The 25,283-nt window shown below is 40.1% G+C and overlaps 1 protein-coding gene across 3 annotated transcripts in view; it reads left to right on the top strand.

Annotated features, from left to right (window-relative positions):
• Positions 1 to 25,283, top strand: part of csrnp3 (cysteine-serine-rich nuclear protein 3) — a 248,138-nt gene that overhangs the window by 11,238 nt on the left and 211,617 nt on the right. For all 3 annotated transcript variants that reach the window (XM_043693912.2, XM_087989110.1, XM_043693911.2), the window contains exon 2: positions 9,427 to 9,508. The gene's annotated coding sequence lies outside the window, so the exon portion shown is untranslated. The remainder of the gene's footprint in view (positions 1 to 9,426; positions 9,509 to 25,283) is intronic.

Below are 25,283 nucleotides of genomic sequence, written 5' to 3'. Positions count from 1 at the left end.
CCTTTTAACATTGTAGCCATGTTAGCATGTAATTAATGCGAATTCCAAACTCTGTCTATTGGGATCCTTAAACAATTCTGAACTAAGATGCAAAGTAAGGTAAGTATGGCATATTCAAAACAGACCACATAATAGGCTAAATGTAAATTTTATCCAAGCTTGTTTTTTTTCTCTCTCAAACATAGTTTCATGTGAGCTTAAAAGGAAAGCCAGAAATGGTGGGATAAAACTTCTGAGTCTGCCTGAAACAGATTGAATGGCCCTATAATTTCTTCATTTATCATTATTTACTGTATGCATTTATTTCTTGTACTTAATGATTTGTTTATATTGATAGTTTTTTGTATAATAGGATCTGATTGTTTATCCAGACATTGTTTTATGTATGATTTTTGTTTTTAAGGAGATTTTACATAATTGCTGTTGATTTGCTGTAAAAGAGTGTTGCAGGTTACTATCTCAATAACCTTTGTAAACAGATGAACAATAAATTGCTTCAATTTTTTTCTAGCTAGTACACTGTTAATATCATCAACTGTTCATGCAACTACTACACTGGTCAAAATATATTAAGTGAATTTTTCTAGATTTTACAGTAAGGACAAAATCATTTTAATTGGAGGTTGGCCCCTCAAATCAATGCTTCATCATGGTTTTGTCCTGTTTTCATTTGAATTCTTTTGTCATCGCATCATTTGAACAATGTCTGACATTTATAGCATCCTAATAATATTGTCTTAGCTTGGCTTAGGGTAAAAATTCCCTTTTATAACCACTTGAATTCTTCAGTAAACTTTAGGATGTTCATGAGATGTTTGTAATATGAATTAATCTCAGCCCTAGTAATGTTTGGTTGAAATGTTAGTCAGGCTGTAGACCAATAAGCAATTAGGTGATATTTCATCATCTTTGTATGGCCAGATGAGGAGGAGTGATTTAATTCCTTTTTTAGTCCCTTCCTGGTTTGTTGGAACAAATATTTTTATTTCTTAGCAGACAGACAGTTATCAGATTTGAATTAAAATGTGGTTCTACTCAAAATGAAGAAGTCTGTTGCAAAGTGTCTTAAAGTGAATGAAAGGGGAAGGTTATTACCTGCTATCACAGAGGGGGAAAACAATAAAAAGAGACACCAGCACACAAACGCCATTAATAATTTTTTTTTTAAAAGGCTGGTACAGAAGGGAAAGATAGAAAATATGTAGTTTAGAGGTCTTTGGTGATAGATATTTAAACCCGAGACCACCGTAGTTAATTACTGACTGGTACCTTCAATAGTGATGATGTGTAGATTTGTTTGAGTCCTCTGAGTGGTTGTTTCCCTAATATTTTCTGCTTCATTTAGTGGCTGCCTTCCAACTTGATACAAAAAAGAGACAGGGAAAATGAGTCTTCCAGTCCTGACTGTTATTAATCCATGTTCTTTTTTTCTGGAATACAAAGAAGTTGAATTTTTAAGAAAATATATATATTTGTGAGTCTGCTTTCATTGTTTCCTTGTAATCTAAATTATCTAGAGGCTGTCACTTCCCAGCAGGAGAGGCAGTAGCTTTGTTGTATTATTGCTGGGCTGTTACTCCAGAGACCTAGGTAATGTTTTCGGGACCAAGTTCAAATCCTGCAGTGGCAAATACTGGAATTTGAATCAATTTTTAAAAATCTGGAATTAAGAGTCTAACGGTCACTGTGAATCCATTGTTGATTGTCAGAATACCTATCTGGCTCACTAATGCTCTTGAAGGAAAGAAATTGCCATCCATACCTGCTCCAGCCTACTTGTGACTCCAGACCCACAACAATGTGGTTGACTCTTAACTGCCGTCTGGGCAATTAGGGATGGGTGATAAATGCCGACATTCATCCTGTGAATGATTTTTTTTTTCAATAAAAGTGAATTTACAATATAGATGTGATTGAAAGTGAAACCCAGACCTGACTTCCATTGCATCTTGAAAAATGCTAATTTTGGCTTGGACCATATCTCTCTGATTTCACAAGGCTTGCTTCAGTCCGTAATTAAGTGATGACTCCACCAATTTTAGATCCATGTTCTTTCCTTAAAACAATTTTTATCTATCAAAAGTCTCTAGTATTAATATCAGTTGGTAGAAGTTGAATATTGACCATTAATGGAATAATAAATTAATGGAATTAGATTTGTAATTACTTCAGGTAATGCAATTGAGAACATTGACAGTGTTTGTAATCTGCTTTTCCAAAATGTTTTCGTTTTTTTTTTGAAATCCTGATTTATTGTTTTTACTTTGCTTGTTTGATACACAAGGATTTAGTTTCAAAATGGTTTCATTGTTTAGAATCATAACATTTTGCATTACATTCCTCCTCAGGTTTGTGTATATTTTCTGAGAAGCTAGTAATAATGTCAAATGGAAAGTGTGGGAGCCAGCTTGAGGTGGAGATTTGGCAATGGGAGAGCGTTTTGGTCATGGTGAAAATTGGAGATGAGCCCACAAATACAAATTCTTCCTCAAAGCATGGTATTTCCCACATTTGCAGGGATGAAAGTGGGATTATGTCAGGATTTGCACAGGTCTAGCTCCTCGAGACAGCTGGTGTTTAAATCATCAGAAAAAAAATGGGTTTTACAAATGAGTGTAAGCATGACAGACTCATGACTAAGGTGAAAGCATGTAGAATTGGGTCAAGTAGCAAAGTTAATGCCAAAGTGGTGTTCACAAATTAACTGTTTGGATTGTAGAGCCTGGAATGCAACTTTAAAATGGTTGGATGTGACCAAATTGGCTGTATATTATTAATATTGAAGGAAAATGTGACAAGATACAAGAAGACATGACTAAACTCTCAAAATGGGTGTGTAATTGGCAAACTAATTTCAATATTCAATTTGTCTTTGTGCTGCATTTTGGTTGGAAACATGAGGTTGCATACCATTTAACAATCTAAAAAAAACAATAACGTGGATGTGCCGGTGTTGGACTGGGGCGGACAAACTTAAAAATCTCCCAACACCAGATTATGGTCCAACAGGTTTATTTGGAAGTACAAGCTTTTGAAGCACTGCTCCTTCATCAGGTAGCTAGTGGGACACGATTATAGGACACCAGAATTTATAGTAAAAGATCAAAGTATCATACAACCGATGTGAAGTATTGAACAAACCATGAACTCAAGATCCCGGTTGAGGCCATCTTCATGGGTACCGAACTTGGCTATCAACCTTTGTTCAGCGACTCTGCGATGTATCTACATGTTAATGAATCGAAACTTGCAATCCATTCTAAGTGATTGAAGACTTAACAGAAGTCTAGGTTTGTTCAATATTTTGTATTGTTGATCTTTTACTATAAATTCTGTATCCTATGATCCTGCCCCGCCAGTACCTAACGAAGGAGCAGTGCTCCGAAAGCTTGTCTTTCTAAATAAATCTGTTAGACAAATAATCTGTTGTGAGATTTTTAATTAAAAACTGATATGCAAACCATGAACAGTAATGATGCAGTTTAATAGCATTGTAAAAAAGCAAAAGATGCATTTGGGTTCATTTGGAGAGAAATAATTTCGGAAAGAAAAACGTTGTCCCTCTCTGTCTGGCCCCCAGACCCTCCCTTGCTCCGGTGGGCCTGAATGATTGGATCCAGTATCCTCAACTGCAGCCACATGTAGTTTGTTTCCAGGGAAGTGACAATGCTGCTGCTCTATGGTGAGTGCAGTCTTAATTTTGGTCACTGCTTCCTGTGGAACTGCTGGAATTGAAGAGCTGTCAAACTTCTGGTCTATGGCTGATCAGATCTCACCTCCAAAATCTAATATGGCAACGCCTCTGACTTTGTGTGCCATGTACAGGGCCTCTCTATCTGGACAATCCTGACCAGTGTAACACTGGTATTACAAAGCAGTTTTATTTGATGTTAAACTCGTGGAAGATGTGCCCATTTCTGTACTTTCAGGTGACTTTTACTTTCTATGGCAAAGGGGCAGCGCCATAGTTAAAATTTCAGTTGCTTCATTCCTGTATTTTCTACTGTTTCAACATATTTGTTTTTTTTTTCATCATCAATAAGGTTATTGTAGGATTCCAGTGTGAGGCTTATTTGAATTTTAATTCTCTCTGATTTGAGGGAGAGAACAGCCTAATGGTATGACTGCTGGACTGTTGATCCAAAGATCCAGGTGATGTTCTGTTGAACCTGAGTCTGAATTCCCACTATGGTAGCTGGTGAAATTGGAAGTCAGTTTATAAAATATTTAGAATTAAGAGTCTAATGGTGACCACGCATCCATTGTTGATTTGTTGGAAAAACTCATCTGGTTCACTAATGTCCTTTAGTGAAGGAAACTGTCATCCTTACCAGGTGTGGCCTACTCCACACCCAAATTCAATGTGATTTACTCTCAAATGCCCCTAGGCAATTAGTGATGAGCAAAATACTGGCCCAGCCAGCAATGTCCACATCCAGTGAATGAAATTTAAAAAAAAACTTGATCCTGCAAATACTTCAAGTCTACATGCAAGATCTCCTGAGTTAGAATTAAGTTACTAGTACGTCAGTGGTATTCCATAGGGGAATATCTCTGTGTTTGGGTATCACTGTTGGGTTTGGCACACTGAAAATAGTTAAAGATTCAACTCAAATAGCGCCCCTGTGGTCTAGAATAGAAACACTGCAGCATTTTTTAACCTTGTGTTGGGGCTAAAGCATAACAGCAAAAGGAAGATCACTTTGCAAGGAACGGTGTTCTGATTTCAAGGTGAAAATCTTTGACAAATTGTACCTTTTCTTAGCAGTGTTTAAATTCTGTACTTCACAACTAATTGGTATGTAATTACAACTGTCTGTCTCCTTTCGCTCTCTTTTTCTTACACACATTGAAATTCAGCTGCCGAGATCTACAAAATAGTTGATATCAAATCAACCATGCATTGTCTATCATTGTAGTGCAGTTTTTGTATGGTCATTGGCAAGAAGAATTGGCTGAGGTATATATGGGTAGGAGCAACCATCCAAATCAACCAAAGTTGAATTTGGACATGAATGCATATGCACACGACATATTCAACACTGTTGTAAAACAAAGAACTGCAGGTGCTGGAGATTGGAAACAGGAATTGTTGGTGAATCTCAACAGGTCTGGCAGCATTTGTGGGAAGAAGGCAGAGTTCATGTTTTGAGTCTGGTGACTCTTCATCAGAACTGATAACAGCTGGGGGAGAAATCTGATATTTATGTTGCAAATTATTATTTTGTTTTGTCAGGGGGAAAGGAAGATGAGGGAAAGGTGAGCGGATAGGTGGAGATGGAGCCCAGAGAAAGAGAGACAGACAGAGCTTTGAAAAGAGTAGATTAAAAGAGGGGATAATGATGGCAGGCAGGGACAGAAGAAAAGCTGAATAAGTGATGATAATGAGAATGGAACGTAGTAGAGAATGGGTAGTCTGTGCTGAAAGCAAACCATGTAATGTGATAATAGGCCTGAGAGTGGGGGAAAATGGTCAGCTATTCTAAAAGCAACACACGTCAAAGCAGAACTGCATGTAAGGGTGGGTGAAAAAAAACATAGAAGGATGGAATCCGGCTCAAAAATCACTGAACTCAATGTTGGATTCTAGAGACTGCAGGGTCCCCAAGTGGAAAATGAGGTAATGTTCTTTGAGCTTGTGCTGAGGGTCACTGGAACACCACAGAAGGTCTGTGACAGGAATATTGATATGGAAACACAGTGGTACTTTCAAGTGGCAATGACTGTAAGCATTTTTACAGAGACAACATGGGTGCTTTTGCAAAGTAGCCTTCCAGTCTGCATTTCATCTTCCCATTGTAGAAGAGGCCACATTGAACAGCAAATACAGTAGTCTAGAATGAATGAAGTGCAGGCAAATCACTGCTTCACCTGGAAAGTATGTCTCACGTTTAAAGCTGCTATCGATTCTGATCAGTCACCAGTCTCAACGTTGACTCTACTTTCTTCCCACAAATGCTGAGTTTCTTCAGCACTTTTTCTGTTTTTGTTTCAGGTGCTATGCTGTAACCCCTTCAGTTGGGGAGTTCTTTCCTGAGCAGGTTCCTGTGACCCACCACTTGCAAAGTCGCAAAGTCACAAAATACTGAGTGTAATGGTCTTTGCAGTCGGTCCTGCTTCTACTGAAGATAAAAGGACCAGCCTTTGATTGTTTCAGTTGGAAGACACCAGGAGAATGAGACATGTAATAGATGACAGAGGAAGAAAAGTAGGCTAATTGGGTAGGAATTAAAATTACAATTAAAAATTTAAAGCTTTTCGCATTGACAGTTTATTACCCATCTGTCTAGGCATGGAAATTGTTCTCAGTTTTTATAATGGATGCTTTGTAAAACATCATTACCCTACTTTTCCCCCCACATTGGACCCATTAGCAGTGCTATTTCTGGGCCACCTGAGATTATCTGTTCCCTCAATATCAGCATCATTTTAGTATTGTGCTTTAGAAACATGGAAGATGCGGTATTTAGATCAATAATTTTTTAATCAATTATTTGTGCTGTGTATTATTTTGTCACTGTTTTATGTTGTCTGTACATATAAATATCTGTGCCATGCAATTGTGATTCGGCAGTCTAGTGCTTTATAATCCTTAAAATTCCAAAATATAGAAATGCCATAGTTCCACACATGCCAATCTGCAAAGATAATGGTCTCTTTCTTTTTAGAGACTTGACATTTGGCTATCTGAAATATTGTGTTTTATTTTATAATATTGCACACGCTACAAAAGCAGAATCGCCAGCTGACAGAGCCTCTGCGCTGGAGAAAAGTGCCAAGGTTTAAAACTGCAATCCAGGATTTGGGAAGGGATTCAAATAATAACTCAAATGTTTTACTTGATACATTGTAATACATTGTTAAATATAAGAACGGAGATTGCTGGATAATCTCTGCAGGTCTGGCAGCGTCTGTGGAGAGAAAGTACACAGATAGAAGGGCCATTGGACTAAAAACTTTAACTCCGCTTTCTCTATACAGACGCTGCCAGACCTGCAGAGATTATCCAGCAATTTCCATTTTTGTTTTGGATTTCCAGCATCCGCAGTTCTTCTCACTGAGTTTACTTTTGGATAATTGTAAGCATGTTTTTTTAGGAAAAGAAATGAATCTGCATGTTCTATTCCAATAAATATTTAAATCTTCATTTGGCCATTTAACACTTGCAATACTCACATCATTGATATTTGACTGAGAAAACACATGAGTATCTAAATTGATACATCAAGCATCTTTTGGCAAAATAGTTTAGAATGCTGTAACCCAACTGTTGTAATAATAAATTTTTTTTGGAGAGAAATAAATTTCTTATCAGTCAATAAACAAAAGACCTGTTGAGGAAGGAGAGCTCCATCTCATGACCTGCTTACTATTCATTAAGGGCATTGTATTCTGCTAAAAACTGCATTAAAAATGAGTCTAATTAATCTTTTTCCCATAAATTAATTCTACTGCAGGATTTCTTCAGCAATGAACAGCGCTTTCCCTTTATCAGTTAGAGTTCTTTCTGGTGCAGAACTGTAATATGAGGTAGTTTAATTTACTGATGCCAACTTATTTATTTATATCTTAGTGGTTTAATGAGTTGTCTTTTGCAAAAGTACAAGTTAAAATAAGTATCCATTCAGTGTACTTATTTAGATTCTTTATCATACATTAGGCACTGTCTGTTTATTTAAATCACATTGTAAAACTGTCTCAGAATCAGTAACTTGAGATCACAAAATAAGCAGAGATCATTTAGAGGGCTACGTTAGTTATCTTCATGCTATATCATCTTCGATATGTACAAAATAATGAAACATAACAGTCTACTAGCTACTACTTTTGTACAAAGTCATTAATAGTTAATGCAGAATGATTCTGTTATGTAATACAATGGTACAACAAGGTTTATGATAACAGCCTATTTTATTTATGTCTGTGATTTAATAAATTAAGTACACAAACATTCTTGTAATAATGTACCCTTCACTGGAACACAGTTGTCTTATGACTCCCAAAGGTAATGTTTCTATCAAGGGTTTACTGTAATTTGCATATTTATGAGTAAGCTTTTAGAATTTCTAAGTGATCCTTCAGAATTTGAAATAGGGTTCCTTAAGAAAGCTAATATTGTAAGAACAGTTCTGTGAACAGATTGGTATTTTATCATTTAAATTTATTCATTTTTATGTTCTGTGTTTGTTTGTCATTTAATTCGGAGTCTGAGATGCTCTGGCCTGGTTTCCTTTAAGGCTAATGTTAATGTTGCTTTATAATCATATGAAATAACCTTAATCTAAATAGTGAATGATGTTCAAAATGAAGAAATAAAATAGTGTCAAAAGCATCAACTCTGAGATAGTTTCTGTCCACAGCAATCAAACTGCTTTGTCATTCTTTCCTGCTTTCCATGACATCCATGTTTTATTTTTCTCTGTATGTGCAGGGGCTGTGTCATAAACATGTCACTACATTAGAGCTTTAACTAGTAGAGTTATGTGTTGACTATTCCTAATTGTTTATCTGTAGTTAGAATTTATTTATTTGTAATAAAGGTAAACATTGTTGAGCAGAGAAACTTGGTCACTCTTTTCTGTCAACCATGGATTAAATAACATGTAAATTGGGTAATTTTGTGAAATATTGAACTTTCATGATGACACTGGAAAGAGGAGGTCCTGATTTCCTGCACACTACCCCAGGAAGGTAAAACAGTATTTATTTTCTAAGCACCCCAGTCTCCAAAAAAGTCAGACCCCTTGTATACTTAATATTGTAATAGAGGGATAGGTATGATTCCATGGTCTTTCTTTCATAAATGTTATATTTAGATTAGATTAAGCAATCAATCTAATTACATCTCTATTTAATGCAACTTCATATTAAATAGCATTACTTATAATCACAACTAAGATGAGATGCAGAATTTTATGGATCAAAAGGATGCTCATAAACAAAAAAAACTGTTTTGTATTGACAAAAATGACATTCATGGTTGGCATGTGTAAGTATTTCTGAAGTTCTTCATCTAGAAAAGATCAGGGAATAAGAGATGGAGGGGAAAAAAAATCCAAGAATGCGGACAGGATTTTATTTTGGAACTACACTTCTTTAAAAGATTTTTTTTATTGGGTTTCTTTGACTTGCTCATATTGATATTGGCCTTTTGGTCTGCAACATAAAATATGTTTAAACATTAGGTAATATAGTTGCAACACTATGCATGTAAATAGCTGTGAAAGTAGAATTCTGGGTCAGTGTTGAATTTTAAACTGAGTTGGCAGTCCAGTCTGTGCATGTTTGGCAGAACATGCGCATTGGTGGTATTTTTGTACATTCTAGGCCAGGTTTCCAGTCAACTCTTGGACCTGTTATTCCAGAATGTTCTGGCCCTATTTAATGCTGAATGCAATAGTTCATGTTTGTTTTTTCTTCCCCTAGGTGAAGTACGCAACCCAAATGCCAGGCCAGGAATCCGCAAAATATGTCAACTGAAGAGAATCTTGTTTTGCATAGCATTGAGGTACCATTCAATATTAAGAAATGTTAGATTGAATTGTTCTGCAATTATTTTTTAAGCTACAATGATAAGGAATTTTATAAAAAATAATTTAAAGTCATCTTCTCCGGGTGATGGAGAAACAAATGTCTTTCCAAATTCCATCCATTTTCCATTTTTCCATCAGAGTTTGATAAACCAACAGCCAGAATCTAATGAAGTACACCACAAAATATAGTGAATGAATTTCTGTTTATTCAACAAGATCACAATTTTATAATCAATTCAATTTGCTGTCAATTAGTACTGAATTTTGAATTGTTTAATCACACTTGGCTACAGGAGAACATCTTTACAGGACAGCAACAGTCATTACAACCAATAGTGATTTTAATTGTAAACTCATTTGTACCTTTTCCTGAAGATTTTAATATCACATACAAATAAAATTCTGCTGTGGTTTCTAAATACTGGCAAGTTACTTTTTTGTTTTAGCTAGCAATTTGTATAAGTAACAAATCTATTCTGTTACATATTACATATTTTCAGTGATATTTTGACAGGCTGCAATACAAGTGAGATTCTACTTGAGAAATGTGAAACTTGAGCTGAAAAACAGCTGTCATTTTTATGCTGTGCAATGAATACAAAGAATCATTTTAATTATTGCATTAGACTTCAATTTTGTATAAAATGATGCTAAATCATTGCTGGAACAAATCTACTGTACAAGAGATTCCCTGTGAAATTCACTCAGTGTATTTTATCTGGGTGTACTGGAGGCTCAAAACCCAGGGAGAGTCTGATTTTGATTCCTGGTCAGCCCTAACTTTGCTAATAAACAACAATTAGCATCAGGATTTTTATTGTAGTGTCAAATAATTCATGCACAAAAATATACCTTGAAATGCTGTGTTGTTGTGTTAACAAATACAGCAATCATTTGCACATAATAAGATCCCACGAACTTTAAGATGACTGATCAGTTCATCCAGATTTGGTGCTTATCTAAATACTTGCTTGTGAGATGTATTTGTTGCCTATTGGACCAACACTTACTGTTGATTCTTAATTGCCATGCAGTCGGAGTGACCTGCTTGGGCCATTTCAGATGACCAATAAGATTACTGTAGGTCTGAAATCACAGGTAGGTCAGGTGAGGATGACAGCTTTCCCTTCCAGATCAATTTTTCACAACTATTGACAATGGTTACATAGTCACCATTATGCTAGCTATTAATTCTGGAAATTCATTGCTTTCAAATTGATTTGGATTTGTGTTCCTAAACCATTCACCTAGGTCACTGGATTGCTAGTCCCTCGCTATGCTATCACCTCCTTTAATTAGTTATAGAGTGTACTTAGGCAATGCTCCTACTGGAGTAGCTCATCTTATTTGAATTTTGCCAAACAAAACCCACTAAGTAAAAGGTTGGTCTGTTGAACAGCTTATAAATGGATAGCAACTCCTCGATGCACATTGCTTTCTTAGTATAGTACCATTGTCAGACTATGGAAGGAGCCTTAGGCCTTCAACATTCTGATGTAATCGTTGCCAATGGAAACAAAATGCCCAAATTGATCTGGTAGGTGAGATGTATCGGTGCTCCATAATGCTGTTCAAAATTGTTAGCCTTACTTTGTGTTGTATCATAATACATCTGTAAGGTTTTTCTATTTACTGAGTATGTTCTTCAGGTATACAAAAAGAGGATCAATTATTGACTTGAATGAAATTAAGAAATTAAAATCAGTTTGTGTAACTTACATCTCTTGTAACATAAGGGTTTTGATAAACTTCTGTTTGCATTCTCTGTTTTATGTAATCCACCACCTGGTAATTATTTCCATTAGTGTTGTCATTCATTAGTGGTAAGAAATTACTACTGTGTAATAAGTGATTCTCGTTAAACCCATATTAGAAAATGAAACGTGTTGACACCACCAAAACAAAATTTGGAAAAAAAAATCTTTAAGCGGAAAACAGTGCTAATTTACTTAAAAAATGACCAATATTTCAGAAGTAGGCGGTGTTTAAAGTGTCATTCATGATCCAAGGTTTTGCGACCAAAATGTTTATTTCTGTTAAATTGAGAAAAAGTGTCTTGTAGAGCCAAGCTGCAGCAGCCCTCGAGTGTTGTATTTATTTTATGATTCTGTGATACACTAGGTCCTGAAATAAATATTGAAGGTTAAAATAAACCTTGAATACTGAAGGTACAGAAGTGTTTGAAGTTCAAGTTAAACTCCCTTCCACCTTCTTCTGTCAGGTAGAATATATACATGGATTTAGTAAGGGGAGGTCATGCCTGACAAACCTGTTGGAGTTCTTTGAAGAAGTGACAAGTAGGTTAGACCGGGGAAACCCAGTGGATGTGGTCCAAAAGGCATTTGATAAGGTGCTGCATGGGAGGCTGCTGAGCAAGGTGAGGGCCCATGGGTGTTCGAGGTGAGCTAGGGTATGGATAGAGGATTGGCTGTCTGACAGGAGGCAGAGAGTTGGGATAAAAGGTTCTTTTTCGGAATGGCAGCCGGTGATAAGCAGTGTCCCGCAGGGTTCAGTGTTGGGGCCGCAGCTGTTCACATTATATATTAATGATCTGGATGAAGGGACTGGGGGCATTCTAGCAAAGTTGCCGACGATACAAAGTTAGTTGGACAGGCAGGTAGTACTGAGGAAGTGGAGAGGCTGCAGAAGGATCTAGACAGTTTGGGAGAGTGGTCCAGGAAGTGGCTGATGGAATTCAATGTGAGCAAATGCGAGGTCTTGCACTTTGGGAAAAAGAATAGAAGCATGGATTACTTTCTAAATGGTGAGAAAATTCGTAAAGCCAAAGTACAGAGGGATCTGGGAGTGCTAGTTGAGGATTCTCTAAAGGTAAACATGCAGGTTGAGTCTGTGATTAAGAAAGCGAATGCAATGTTGTCAATTATCTCAAGAGGGTTGGAATATAAAAGCACTGTTGTGCTACTGAGACTTTATAAAGCTCTGGTTAGGCCCCATTTGGAGTACTGTGTCCAGTTTTGGTCCCCACACCTCAGGAAGGACATACTGGCACTGGAGCGTGTCCAGCGGAGATTCACACGGATGATTCCTGGAATGGTAGGTCTAACGTACGAGGAACGGCTGAGGATCCTGGGATTCTATTCATTGGAGTTTAGAAGATTAAGGGGAAATCTAATAGAAACTTACAAGATAATACATGGCTTGGAGAGGGTGGACGCTAGGAAATTGTTTCCATTAGGCGAGGAGACTAGGACCCGTGGACACAGCCTTCGAATTAGAGGGGGTAAATTCAGAACAGAAATGCGGAGACATTTCTTCAGCCAGAGAGTGGTGGGCCTGTGGAATTCATTGCCACAGAGTGCAGTGGAGGATGGGACGCTAAATGTCTTCAAGGCAGAAATTGATAAATTCTTGATATCACAAGGAATTAAGGGCTACGGGGAGAATGCGGGTAAGTGGAGTTGAAATGCCCATCAGCCATGATTGAATGGCAGAATGGACTCGATGGGCCGAATGGCCTTACTTCCGCTCCTATGTCTTATGGTCTTATACAAGTTTGAATATGAACAGGTTCAAGAACAGCTTATTCCCTGCTATTATCAAACTTTTGAATGGGCCTCTCCAGTGTTAAATCAATTATCTCTTTCCACGCTTTCTCTGCAGCTGTAATACTGTGTATTATGCACTCTGTTCTGCTACCCTGATGCACTTTTGTATGGTATGATCTGCCTGCATAGCACGCAAAACAACACTCTTCATTCTATCTTGGTATGTGACAACAATAAATCAATCAATCAAATTCTACACAAGTCTCTCATTTTACATAATCAGATGTTTTTTACAACACCTCTAACACTACAACCTAATTTCTCCCTGCTGGTTTATCTTCAGTGAAAATACTTATGATAATCTCAATTTCATTATCCAAAAAGATTCTATTTTGTCAGCCTCCCAAGATGTTAGAGTAATTGATCTCCATATTCATCTCCATATTTCATAGGTGGGATCAGCTGGTCTTTTGTGTAATGTCTACATCTACTGAGGTACATGATAATTCCTCAGAGGATCATGATGAATGGATGTTCAGCATCTTGTCACCGTGTCTGTGCAGGGATCTCTTGGGGAAGTAGGCTTGGCTTTTTCTTAAACGTAATCAGTTACCTTGTATGTGTTATCAGAGTGATGATATTGTCTTTGATAACACTAACCCTTACGGTGCGATGAGCTTCCCATGTGCAAAAACTAGTAGTCCCTAAATTAATGGAGAGAATATAGGCTGAATTGGACAAATCATATGTTATCATTCTTGTTGAGAAAATCAAGTCAATAACTACCAGGAACAATTGATTGTAATGTTACCTACCCATTTCTACTCAACTAAGGTTATAACCTATTTTCTTTTATGTAGATTCAGCTCGTTGACTTGTCACTTGTGTATCATCAGTGCTGGAGAGCGATTTTTAGAAGATGTGTGTATTTAAAGTGCATTAGTTTTTATTTGATCATGGAATGTGACATCATTGGCAAGGCATTGTTTTATCTCTGTATGACACATCCATATGCATACCTAGAAAGGATTAACATCACCACAATAATAATACATTGTGTCTCTACATTCTAGCCACTTGAGGTAACAGATTGATGCTGCTTGCCTGAAGAAAATAGAAATGCATGAAAATTGGTTGAAATTCTGAAAATATTTTACTTCAGTTAAAAATCACACCACACCAGGTTATAGTCCAACAGGTTTAATTGGAAGCACACTAGCTTTCGGAGCGACACTCCTTCATCAGGTGATTGTCCTATTTTACTTCATTTTACTTGAACCATTTCCATGTTCCTCAAAATCTATTTCATTGAGCTAATAGAATATTGCAAGCTATAATGTGGTTTGTAAAATAAACCTTTTCTCCTTGGTATAGAGCAGCTGCACCCACTGGCTTCATGAAAGTGCCTCTTTCATTCCACTCCTACAACTTTAGAGTAATCAGGCTTACAAGGCAAATTTTATGAGGAAAGGTACCATGAGAGATACCAGTAATTTATTTTTCCATGTATTCTTTCCAGTTGTATCTCCACTTTCTCCATATAGTAATCCAGTAGCAAGACTTAAACCTCTGTGCCTTTTACATGTGGAGCATATCCTTAGGGGTATTATTCATAGAATTATAGAACAATATAACATAGAAAAGGCCCATCATGCCTGTGTCAGCTCTTTGACACAGCTATCCAATTAGTCAATTTTCCAAAACTCTGCTTAAAGTATCCAGCTTTCTTTTGAAAATTCATATGAATTTTCTCAGCTGTTTCTGACATGCATTCCAATTCATAACTCACGACAGAAAAGAAATAACCTATGTGTCTGTGTTTTTGTTATCCTCATATATCACTTATTGGACTTTAAGATTGTTCCTAAGATATAATGTCGCTATGGACAGTGTTCCAGCCTAGCTGATGATTTAGTATAACTTCCTTATTTTAGTAGTCTATGGGTGAAATTTAATCGTCACGTTCACAAACTGGTGAGCTAGAGATTGCAGCTTAGCCTTTTCTAAGAACCCTCTTTTGATTTTCAGACTGTCTCGATTTTCCAGACTGTCTCAACTTTCCCAGCTCCAGGGCAACCTCTCATGATACTTGATGGTATAGAACAGGTTAGAGTGGTGCTGGAAAGGCACAGCAGGTCAGGCAGCATCCGAAGAGCAGGAAAATCGATGTTTCAGGCAAAAGCCCTACATCAGGAATGAGTTCTTCATTCCAGATGAAAGGCTTTTGCCTGAAACATTGATTTTCCTGCTCCTCTGATGCTGCTTGACCTGCTGTGCGTTTCCAGCACCACTCTAATCTTGACTCTAATCTCCAGCATCTGCAGTACCCACTTCTGCCTGGTATAGAACAGGTGCCTACCTCTGACAGATGCAAACAGAAGCAGGCCACTCTTGAATAATGGCAACACCATCAAGGGTGATGACAATTTGACAGTGCAAGTGGCCTGATTCTGAAGATAGTTTTTGGAGGTGTGGGACAGAGTTGGTGGGGTTGGTCTGGGAAGTCCACACAAGAGTGGAAGCAAGGACTTTTGTAAAGGGTTTGGGTACTTTCCTTTGTATGTAACCACCAGATTCACTCCCTAGTGACCACATAATGCTTGAAGGAAGGACACAGATACACAGGCACGCAAATGCTTATGTGGTGTATCTTGAGCCCACCACCCACATATAGTGACTATTTGAGAGTCATTATTGGCCTTCAGGTGCAAACGCTGACCTTAACCTTTTCCATCAGATTTAATTAGGGGAGCCAGAAAGGCAACTGAATCTCCTCTCTAAGCTTGGAGGACTCATTGTTCACAACTCTCCACTCAGTTTTGGGGAGCATTAAATATTGCCCTATGTTATTATTTACAATGTTGAAATGTCATGTGTTATTAATACCACCTCCACTTTCGGTCTTTTTTTCAGTGATATCTGTAAATATCTCTGGTCTGTCCATTTGTGCGTCCATCTTAAAGTAATATGTTACCTGCAACATTTTTGCTTACGTCTAGAAGCTGAAGTTGCAGATTATTTATTGAAAACATATATTAGGCTGTAGGAAATTGCTGATTTAATCACTGACCCTTGAGGATAGTTTCTTTTTCTTTAGTTTGACAATCATTGGGGTTGAAGCATCCAACCCAATCACCAATTATAGAAACCTTCTTACTTTGATGTTATGATGGAGTATGATGTTATTGCTATTATTGAGACTTGGTTGAGGGAAGAGCAAGATTGGCAACTAAATATCCCAGGATATAGATGCTTCCTGTGGGATAGAGAGGGAGGTAAAAGGGGTGGAGGAGTTGCATTACTGGTCAGAAAGGATATCCCCGCAGGGCTGAAGGAGAACACTATGGAGGACTCGAGCAGTGAGGCAATATGGACAGAGCTCAAAAATAGGAAGAGTGCAGTAACAATGTTGAGGCTGTACTTCAGGCCTCCCAACAGCGAGTGTGGGATAGAGGTACAAATATATAGACTGATTATGGAAAGATGTAGGAGCAACAGAATGGTGGATATGGGAAGTTTTAATTTTCCCAACATTGACTGGGATTCACTTAGTGTTAGAGGTTTAGATGGAGCAGAATTTGTAAGGAACATCCAGGAGGGTTTTACAGAGCAAACCGTAAATAGTCCAACTCTGGACAGGGCCAGACTGGACCTGGTGCTGGGGAATGAGCCCGGCTAGGTGGTTAAAGTTTCAGTAGGATATTACTTTGGGAATAGTGATCACAATTCCATAAGTTTTAGAATACTCATGGACAAAGACGAGAGTGGTCCTCAAAGAAGAGTGCTAAATTTGGGGAAGGCCAACTATAGCAAAATTTGGCAGGAGTTGGGGAATGTGGATTGGGAGCAGCTGTTTGAGGATAAATCCACATTTGATATGTGGGAGGCTTTTAAAGAAAGGTTGATTAGAATGCAGGACTGACATGTCCCTGTGAAAATGAGGGATAAAAATTGCAAGATTATGGAACCATGAATGACTAGTGAAATTGTGAGGCTAGCTAAGAGGAGAAAGGAAGCATATGTAAGGTCTAGATGACTGAAAACAGATGAAGCTTTGGGAGAATATCAGGAAAGTAGGACCAATCCGAAACGAGGAATTAAGAAGGCTAAAAGGGGTCATGAAATATCTTTAATAAACAGGGTTAAGGAAAATCACAAAGCCTTTTATTCAATAAAGGAGCAAGAGGGTAATTAGGGAAAGGGTTGGCCCACTCAGGGACAAAGGAGGAGGTTATGCATGGAGTCAGAGAAAATGGGTGAGATTCTTAATGAATACTTTGTATTGGTATTCACTGAGGAAAAAGACATGAGAGATGTTGTAGTTAGGGATAGATGTTTGATTACTCTAGGTCAAGATGGCAGAAGGAGGGAGGTAGTGTTGGGTATTCTAAAACTCATTAAGGTGCCAAGTTCCCAGGTCCAGATGGGATCTGTCCCAGGTGACTGAAGGAAGCAAAAGAGGAAATAGCTGGGATATTAACAGATATCTTTGCAACATACTTGAACACAGGTGAGATCCCAGAGGACTGGAAAATTGCCAATATTGTCCCTTTGTTTAAGAAGGGCAGCAGGGACAATCCACTTAATTATAGACTGGTGAGCCTGGCATCAGTGGTAGGGAAGTTGCTGGAGAGGAAACTGTGAGAGAGGATCTTTTTACATTTGGAAGAAAATGGGCTTATCAGTGATAGGCAGCACGGTTTTGTGCAGGGAAGGTCATGTCTTACCAACTTAATAACACTCTTTGAACAACTTATACACTTAATGGTAAAGTCCTAGGGAGTGTTCCTGAACAAAGAGACCTTGGAGTGCAGGTTCATAGTGAAGAAGGTGTTTGGAATGCTTTCCTTTATTGGTCAGAGTGTTGAGTACAGGAGTTGGGAGGAGAAAGTGAGGACTGCAGATGCTGGAGATCAGAGCTGAAAATGTGTTGCTGGAAAATCGCAGCAGGTCAGGCAGCATCCAAGGAACAGGAGAATCGACGTTTCGGGCATAAGCCCTTCTTCAGGAATGAGGAAAGTGTGTCCACACTTCGGGCTTATGCCCGAAACGTCGATTCTCCTGTTCCTTGGATGCTGCCTGACCTGCTGTGCTTTTCCAGCAACATGTTTTCAGTACAGGAGTTGGGAGGTCATGTTGCGGCTGTACAGGACAATGGTTAGGCCACTGTTGGAATATTGTGTGCAGTTCTGGTCTCCTTCTTATCGGAAAGATGTTGTGAAACTTGAAAAGGGTTCAGAAAAGATTTACAAGGATGTTACCAGGGTTGGAGGATTTGAGCTATAGAGAGAGGCTGAACAGGCTGGGGTTGTTTCCCTTGGAGCGTTGGAGGCTGAGGGGTGACCTTATAGAGGTTTACAAAATTATGAGGAGCATGGAATACCTGTATCCGCTACCAATAGTGCTCGTCTGTGGGGTGCCGTGATCATATAGTGGTTAGCACTCTGCGTTGTGGCTGCAGCCACCTCGTTTTAGGTGGCACGGTGGTACAGTGGTTAGCACTGCTGCCTCACAGCGCCAGAGACCCGGGTTCATTTCCTGCCTCAGGCGACTCTCTGTGTGGAGTTTGCACACTCTCCCAGTGTCTGCGTGGGTTTCCTCCGGGTGCTCCGGTTTCCTCCCACAATCCAAATAAAAATGTGCAGGTTAGGTGAATTGGCCATGCTAAATTGCCAGTAGTGTTAGGTGAAGGTGGGTTACGCTTCGGCGGGTCGGTGTGGACTTGTTGGGCCGAAGGGCTTGTTTCCACACTGTAAGTAAGTAATCTAATGGATAGGATAAATAGGCAAAGTCTTTTCCCTGGGATCGGGGAGTCCAGAACTAGAGGGCATAGGTTTAGGGTGAGAGGGGAAAGAGACCTACAGGGCAATGTTTTCACACAGAGGGTGGTACGTGTATGGAATGAGCTGCCAGAGGAAGTGGTGGAGGCTGGTACAATTGCAACATTTAAAAGGCATTTGGATAGGTGTATGAATAGGAAGGGTTTGGAGGGATATGGGCCAGATGCTGGCAGGTGGGACTAGATTGAGTTGGGATATCTGGTTGGCATAGACAGGTTGGACTGAAGGGTCTCTTGCCATGCTGTACATTTCTATGAATCTATTTGGCAAAGTTGATCTATGAAGGAAGAATGTTGATGTCATATACATGGATTTTAGTGAAGCGTTTGATAAGATTCCCCATCGTAGACTAGAACATAGAACATAGAACAATACAGCACAGAACAGGCCCTTCGGCCCACGATGTTGTGCCGAATATTTGTCCTAGCTTAAGCACCCATCCATGTACCTATCCAATTGCCGCTTAAAGTTCGCCAATGATTCTGACTCTGCCACTCCCACAGGCAGCGCATTTCATGCCCCCACCACTCTCTGGGTAAAGAACCTACCCCTGACATCTCCCCTATACCTTCCACCCTTCACCTTAAATTTATGTCCCCTTGTAACACTCTGTTGTACCCGAGGAAAAAGTTTCTGATTGTCTACTCTATCTATTCCCCTGGTCATCTTATACACCTCCTACCAAGTCACCCCTCATCCTTCTCCGTTCCAAGGAGAAAAGGCCGAGCATGCTCAACCTATCCTCGTACGACCTACTCTCCATTCGAGGCAACATCCTGGTAAATCTTCTCTGCACCCTCTCCAAAGCTTCCACATCTTTCCTAAAGTGAGGCGACCAGAACTGCACACCGTACTCCAAATATGGCCTAACCAAAGTCCTGTACAGCTGTAACATCACTTCACGACTCTTGAATTCAATCCCTCTGCTAATGAACGCTAATACACCATAGGCCTTCTTACAAGCTCTATCCACCTGAGTGGCAACTTTCAAAGATCTATGAACATAGACCCCAAGATCCCTCTGCTCCTCCACCTTACTAAGAACCCTACCGTTAACCCTGTATTCTGCATTCTTATTTGTCCTTCCAAAATGGACAACCTCACACTTGGCAGGGTTGAACTCCATCTGCCACTCCTCAGCCCAGCTCTGCATCATATCCAAGTTCCTTTGCAGCCGACAACAGCCCTCCTCACTATCCACAACTCCCTATTCCCTTTTTTGAACAGGGGCACAACATTCGCCACTCTCCAGTCCCCTGGTACCACCCCTGTTGACAGTGAAGACGAAAAGATCATTGCCAACGGCTCTGCAATTTCCTCTCTTGCTTCCCACATAATCCTAGGATATATCCCGTCAGGCCCGGGGGACTTGTCTATCCTAAAGTTATTCAAAATGTCCAACACATCTTCCTTCCTAACAAGTATCTCCTCTAGCTTACCAGTCCATTTCACACTCTCCTCTTCAACAATATGGTCCCTCTTGTTTGTAAATACTGAAGAAAAGTACTCATTCAAGACCTCACTTATCTCTTCCGACTCAATACACAGTCTCCCACTACTGTCCTTGATCGGACCGACCCTCGTTCTCATCATTCTCATGTTTCTCACATACGCATAAAATGCCTTGGGGTTATCCTTGATCCTATGCGCCAAAGATTTTTCATGCCCTCTCTTAGCTCTCCTAATCCCTTTCTTCAGCTTCCTTCTGGCAATCCTGTATCCCTCCAATGCTCTGTCTGAACCTTGTTTCCTCAACCTTATGTAAGCCCCCTTCTTCCTCTTTACAAGACATTCAACCTCCCTCGTCAACCAAGGTTCCCTCACATGACCATCTCTTTCCTGCCTGACAGGTACATACATATCAAGGACACGTCGTATCTGTTCCTTGAATAAGTTCAACATTTCCACGACATCCTTCCCTGACAGCCTATGCTCCCAACTTATGCTCCTCAGATCCTGTCTTCCAGCATCGTATTTACCCTTCTCCCAATTGTAAAACCTACCCTGTTGCACGCACCTATCTCTCTCCATAACCAAGGTGAAAGTCACAGAATTGTGGTCACCATCACCAAAATGTTCACCCACTAACAAGCCCATCACTTGTCCCGGTTCGTTACCAAGTACCAAATCCAATATGGCCTCCCCTCTGGTCGGGCAATCTACATACTGAGTTAGAAAAGCTTCCTGTACACACTGCACAAACACAGCCCCATCCAATCTACTTGATCTAAAGAGCTTCCAATCAATGTTTGGGAAGTTGAAATCACCCATGACTACTACCCTGTGGCTTCTGCACCTTTCCAAAATCTGTTTCCCAATCTGTTTCTCCACATCTTTGCTGCTATTGGGGGGCCTATAGTAAATACCCAACAAGGTGACTGCACCTTTCCTATTTCTGACTTCAGCCCATACTACCTCCAAAGGCAGATCCCCCTCAAACTGCCTTTCTGCAGCCGTTATACCATTTCTAATTAGCAACGCCACCCCCCTCCTTTTTTACCACCATCCCTAATCTTACTGAAACATCTGTAACCAGGAACCTCCAACAACCATTTCTGTCCCTCTTCTATCCACGTTTCCGTGATGGCCACAACATCGTAGTCCCAGGTACCGATCCATGCCTTAAGTTCACCCACCTTATTTCTGATACTCCTTGCATTGAACCGATCTGTGTCCGCAAGTACTCCCTGTCAGTGCTACCTTCTCCACAGCCTCCCTACATTCTTGGACATCCTGACAAACAGCTAGCCTACTTGCTGGGCGACAAGTCCGGATCCCATCCCCCTGCCAAATTAGTTTAAACCCCTCCGAAGAGTGCTAGCAAACCTACCTCCCAGGATATTGGTGCCCTTCTGGTTCAGGTGCAACCCATCCTGCTTGTACAGGTCCCACCTTCCCCAGAATGCAGTCCAATTGTCCAAATACCTAAAGCCCTCCCTCCTACACCATCCTTGCAGCCACGTGTTCAACTGCACTCTCTCCCTATTCCTTGCCTCACTGTCACGTGGCACCGGCAACAACCCAGAGATGGCGACTCTGTCTGTCCTAGCTTTTAGCTTCCAGCCTAACTCCCTGAGCTCCTGGATGACCTCCCCACCCCTCTTCCTACTTATGTCGTTGGTGCCAACATGCACCACGACTTCTGGCTGCACACCCTCCCCCTTAAGGATTCTGAAGACACGGTCTGAGACGTCTCGGACCCTGGCACCCAGGAGGCAACAAACCATCCGAGAGTCTCACCCCATGTCCACAGAACTGCCTGTCCGTCCCTCTAACTAAAGAGTCTCCTATAACTAGCGCTCTCCTCTTTTCCCCCTTTCCCTTCTGAGCCTCAGAGCCGGACCTTGTGCCTGAGACCCGGTCACTGCAGCTTACCCCTGCTAGGCCGTCCCCCCCCAACAGTATCCAAAGCGGTATACTTATTGTTGAGGGGAACGACCACAGGGGATCCCTGTTTGCAGATGACACGAAGATTGGTGGAGTAGCAGAAAGCATAAGGGACTGTCAAAGAATACAGGAGGATATAGATAGAGTGGAGAGTTGGTCAAAAATGTAGCAAATGGATGTCAATCCAGACACGTGAGGTGATGCATTGAGGCAAGACTAATTCTAGAGCAAATTATACAATGAATGGAAGAGCCTTGGGAAAGGTTGATGGGCAAAAAGATCAGGGAGTGCAGGTCCATTGTACCCTGAAGGTTGCTGCACAGGTGGATAGAGTGGTCAAGATATAGTATGCTTGCCTTCATTGGAAGGGGTGTTCAGTATAAGAACACATCATGTTAAAATTGTCCAGGACGTTGGTTCGGCTGCATTTGGAATACTGTGTACAGTTCTGGTTGCCACATTACCAAAAGGATGTAGACACTTTGGAGAGGGTGCAGAGAAGGTTTACGATAATGTTGCCTGGTATGGAAGGTGCTAGCTATAAGGAGAGGTTCATTAGGTTAGGTTTATTTTCATTAGAAAAAAGGAGATTGAGGGGGATCTGCTTGAGGTTTACAAAATCATGACGGCTATAGACAAGGTGGACAGAGACCAGCTTTTTCCCCAGGGTGAAGGATTCCATAATGCGAGGTCATGCTTTCAAGGTGAGAGGTGGAAAGTTTAAGGGGGATACACGTGGCAAGTACTTCACACAGATGGTGGTGGGTATCTGGAACGCGTTGCCAGCAGAGGTGATAGAGGCAGGCGCGGTAGGTTCATTTAAGGTGCGTCTGGGCAGATGCATGTGTGGTTGGGGAGCAGAGGGATACAAATGCTTAACAATTAACTGACAGATTTAGACAGTACATTTGGATCGGCTCAGGCTTGGAGCGTTGAAGAGCCTGTTCCTGGACTGTAAATTTTCTTTGTTCTTTAGAACATATAAATATGAGGTTGTGGTGGTATAGTGAAATTCTGTGGAAATTTGAAGTAAAATTTCTATAAAAGAAGTTAATTTGGTCCAATCACTGCAAGGTGGTAATTGCCCCGGCTCCGGGAATCTTTCTTTTCTTGTTTCTACCTTTCCAAGTGCATTTGCAGTGCTGACAGAATCCTGCCTCAACTTCTAACCTTGGGGGAAAAAAAAGTCCACACCATGCAGCAGTTTATCATTTTTCAGACCAAATTGTTTAGTGAGCAGGGAAATTCACTAACTTTACAGTATTCAATTCCATTTTCGTCAGAGGTTGGATACTTATTTTTCAGTGTTAATGCCTGGTAAAGGTTTGCTATTGAATCACATGGAATACTGGGCGAACTAGCCATTTGGATACAGAACTGGCTCGAAGGCAGAAGGTCAGAGGATAGTGGTGGAAGGTTGCTTTACAGACTGGAGGTCTGTGACCAGTGGTGTACCACAAGGATCGGTGCTGGGTCCACTGCTTTTCATCATTTTATATAAATGATTTGGATGTGAACATGGTTATCGTTAATAAGTTTGCAGATGGCACCAAAACTGGAGGTGTAGTGGACAGCGAAGAAGGTTAACTTCGAGTCTAACAGGATCTTGATCAGATGGGCCAATGGGCTGAGGAGTGGCAGATGGAGTTTAATTTAGATAAATGCGAGGTGCTGCATTTTGGAAAGGCAGACCAGAGCAGGACTAATACATTTTAGTGGTAAGGACATTGGTTAGGCCACTGTTGGAATATTGCGTGCAATTCTGGTCTCCTTCCTATCGGAACAATGTTGTGAAACTTGAAAGGGTTCAGAAAAGGTTCAGAAGGATGTTGCCAGGGTGGAGGGTTTGTCCTATAGGTACAGGCTGAGTTGACTGGGGCTGTTTTTCTTGGAGCTTCGGAGACTGAGGGGTGACCTCGTAGAGTTTTACAAAATTTTGAGCGGCATGGATAGAGTAAATACACAAGGTCTTTTCCCTGAGGTGGGGGAGTCCAGAACTTGAGGTTTAGGGTGAGACGGTAAAGATATAAAAGGGACTTAAGGAGCGACTTTTTTACACAGGGTGGTGTGTGTATGGAATGAGCTACCAGAGGAAGTGGTGGAGACTGGTGAAGTTACAACATTTAAAAGGCATCTGGACGGATATAGGAATAGGAGGGATATGGGCCAAGTGCTGGCAAATGGGACCAGACTAGGTTAGGATATCTGGTCGGCATGGGCGAGTTGGACAGAAGGGCCTGTTTCCGTGCTGTACCTCTGTATGCAGGGATGCATTATGGAACGGACTTTGCTCTGGTAGATTATTTACAACAATATCAGTGATTTTCATATTTATGTAGTGTTCTGAAAATCAGAAGCAGTCCAGTTGATATTTGGGATGCAAGGATTACATTCAGAATGTAAATAAATCAAATTCACCATGGCTCCTTTTGATATATTCACAACATTGAACTTGAAATTTGCCTCTTTTATGCAAATTAATGAATTAAGTGATAGATCATAGAATGATACAGGAATAGGAGACCACTTAGCCCATCATATCTATGGTCGAGCTGACCAATTAGTCTCTGACACCTGCAGTTTCCCCATCACCCTGTACATTTTTCTCTTCAAGTAACAATCCAATTCCCTTTTAATAGTTACTGCTGAATTTGTTTCCACTCCCTTATCAGGCAATACATCCAAGACCACCAATAGTTGGTACCCGGTTCATGTCTCAACCAAAGTTATGAAAAAAAGCCAAAAATAATAAATCATTAGAATTAATTGCAACACAAGAATGTCTACCTGCCAACAAATCACCTTTTCTCAAATGTAATATACATTTGTTTCTGTCTTTGAATTTTGATATTGTCTCCATTCTATTCCAATGAGTATAAAACTTGGAGTTGAATGTATCTTTTTGCATCAATTTTGTGCTGTGCAAGAATTAATCTATGAATATCGTAACATTCAGGGAACAGGCAGTTCTGAGGGTTGCTACATTTGACTGTTCCCAAATATTAATTGCATTCAGT

The sequence above is a fragment of the Chiloscyllium plagiosum genome, unplaced genomic scaffold (assembly GCF_037043375.1).
Source record: "Chiloscyllium plagiosum isolate Xiang-an unplaced genomic scaffold, Cpla_swu_hap1 HiC_scaffold_7, whole genome shotgun sequence".
NCBI lineage: Eukaryota > Metazoa > Chordata > Chondrichthyes > Orectolobiformes > Hemiscylliidae > Chiloscyllium > Chiloscyllium plagiosum.
This window is presented reverse-complemented; position numbering and strand designations above follow the sequence as displayed.